A 2,853-nucleotide genomic window follows, 5' to 3' on the forward strand; every position below is an offset into this window, starting at 1 on the left:
TGTAAATCCATCTTGTCCTGGCCTTTTTTTGGTTGGTAGGTTATTTACTACTGCCTCAATTTCAGAGCTCATTATTGTTTTGTTCAGGGATTCAATTCCCTCCTGGTGCACTCTAGGGAGGGTGTATATGTCCAGGAATTTATCTATTTTTTCTAGATTTTCTAGTTTATGTGAATAGAGTTGTTCATAGTATTATCTGATGGTTGTTTGTATCTCTGTGGAGTCAGTGGTAATATTTCCCTTGTTGTTTCTGATTGTGTTTATTTGAATCTTCTCCTTTTTTCTTCTTTATTAGTTAGGCTAGCAGTCTATTTTACTAATTTTTTCAAAAACCCAGCTCGTGGATTCATTGATCTTTTGAATGATTTTTCGTGTCTCAATCTCCTTCAGTTCAGCATTGCTTTTGATTGTTTCTTGTCCTACCAGCTTTGGGATTGGTTTTCTCTTGATTTTCTAGTCCTTTCAGTTGTGATGTTAGGTTGTTAACTTGAGATCTTTCTAAGTTAGATCTTTTTGATGTGGGCATTTAGTACTATAAATTTCACTCTTCACACTGCCTTAACTATCCCAGCGATATTGGTGTGTTATATCTTTGTTCTCATTAGTTTCAAAGAACTTCTTGATTTCTTCCTTAATTTTGCTATATATACAAAAGTCATTCAAGAGTAGTTATTCAATTTCCATGTAATCGTATGGTTTTGAGTAATTTCTTAGTTTTAATTTCTAATTTGATTGCACTGTGACACTAGAGACTGTTATAATTTCAGTGCTTTTGCATTTGCTAAGGAGTGTTTTGCTTCCAATATGTGATTGATTTTAGAGTATATGCCGTGTGGCAATGGGAAGAATGTATATTCTGTTGTTTAGGGGTGAATTGTTCTATAGTTGTCTATCGAGTCCACTTGGCCTAGAGGGGAGTTCAGGTTCTAAATATCTTTGTTAATTTTCTATCTCAATGACCTGTCTAATGTCAGTGTGGTGTTAAAGTCTCTCACTATTATCGTGTGGGAGTCTAAGTCTCTTCGAAGCTCTCTAAGAACTTGCTTTATGAATCTGGGTGCTCCGGTGTTTGGTGTGTGTATATTTAGGATAGTTAGATCTTCTTGTTGAATTGAACCTTTTACCATTATATAATGCCTTTCTCTGTCTTTTTTGATCTTTGTTGGTCTAAAGTCTGTTTTGTCAGAAACTAGGATTGCAACTGCTGCTTTTTTCTGTTTTCCATTTGCTTGGTAGATTTTTCTCCATCCCTTTATTTTGAGCCTATGGGTGTCACTGCATGTGAGATGGGTCTTTTGAAGACAGTATACCAATGGTTCTTGGTTCTTTATCCAGCTTGCCACTCTGTGTCTTTTAATTGGGGCATGTAGCCCATTTACATTTTTTTTTTTTTTTTTTTGAGATGGAATCTCACTCTGTCACCCAGGCTGGAGTGTAGTGGTGCCATCTCAGCTCACTGCAACTTCTGCCTTCCAGGTTACCTTAGCCTCCTTAGCTACCTTAGCCTCCTGAGTAGCTGAAATTACAGGCACCCACCACAATGTCCGGCTAATTTTTGTATTTTTAGTAGAAACTAGGTTTTGCCGTGTTGGCCAGGATGATCTCAAACTCCTGACTTCAGATGATCCACCCATCTGGCTTCCCAAAGTGTTGGGATTACAGGCGTGAACCACAGTGCCTGGCCCCATTTATATTTAAGGGTATTATTGATATGTGTGGATTTGATCCTGTCATCATGATGTTAGCTGGTTATTATGCAGACTTGTTTATGTGGTTGCTTTATATTGTCACTGGTCTGTGTACTTCAATGTGTTTTTGTAGTTGGTGGTAATGGCCTTTCCTTTCTGTATTTAGTGCTTCCTTCAGGAGCTCTTGTAAGGCACTTGCTTGTCTGAAACACATCTTACTTCTCCTTTGCTTACGTGGCTTACTTTGGCCAGATATGAAATTCTGGGTTGGAATTTCTTTTCTTTAAGAATGTTGAATATTGGCCCCCAATCTCTTCTGGCTTTTACGGTTTCAGCTGAGAAGACTGCTATTAGTCTGATGGGCTTTCCTTTGTAATTGACCTGGACTTTGTCTCTAGCTGCTTTTAACATTTTTTTCTTTCATTTTGACTCTGGAGAATCTGATAATTATGTGCCTTAAGGATGATTTTCTTGGGAAGCATTATAAAATAGGAAATGCTTTAGAATTTGCATGTCTTCCTTTTGCAGGGGCCATGCTAATCGTCCTGTATTCTTCCAATTTAAGTGTATGTGCTGCTGAAGAGAGCACTGTCTTTTTTCACACAATTTGAGCTTTTCCTGGTTCTTGGTATTATGAGTGATTTTCAGTTGAAAACTAGACATTTTCATACTATGCTATGAGACTCTGGACCTTATTTAAACTATTTTATCTGACTTTCTTTGACATTACTCTGGTATACTGGAGGAGTATACTGCCCCATTATTGACAAATGGAGGTAGAAGTCTAGTTCTCCCACTGAGCCTTTGTTGAGACCTGAGTTGAAACAGGTTCTTTTACCACTGGGAGTGGGAATTCTAGCTTCCCGGATGGTCTCCACTGACACAACTGTGGAAAGCCCTGAGTCTTCACTACTGCCTTCTGACACCACCACGCTGGGGAGGGGAAGGGCTCCTTATTGTTGCCATGTGGAGGTGCAAGTCCAGGTTCCCCAAGTGGTTTTCACTGACATGGTAGAGGTGTGGGGAGAGTCTTGTTACCAGCAGTGGGGATGAAAGTGCCAGTTCCCTATTTGCCTTCTCTGATACTATCATGGTGTGGTGTGGTGTTGAGCTCCCTTGGTACAGCCTCTGATGGCTGGAAATCTAGGCTTCCCACACAGTCTTC

General features: G+C 39.4%; 1 non-coding gene across 1 annotated transcript; it reads right to left on the bottom strand.

Moving 5' to 3' along the window:
• Positions 1-2,171: 2,171 nt before the first annotated feature.
• Positions 2,172-2,277, bottom strand: LOC135268777 (U6 spliceosomal RNA). The gene has a single exon (XR_010337128.1). It is a non-coding gene; the product is annotated as a U6 spliceosomal RNA (small nuclear RNA).
• Between the last annotated feature and the right edge of the window lie 576 nt (positions 2,278-2,853).

The sequence above is a fragment of the Aotus nancymaae genome, unplaced genomic scaffold (genome assembly GCF_030222135.1).
Source record: "Aotus nancymaae isolate 86718 unplaced genomic scaffold, 86718_ANA_hifiasm-v0.15.2.pri h1tg000041l, whole genome shotgun sequence".
NCBI lineage: Eukaryota > Metazoa > Chordata > Mammalia > Primates > Aotidae > Aotus > Aotus nancymaae.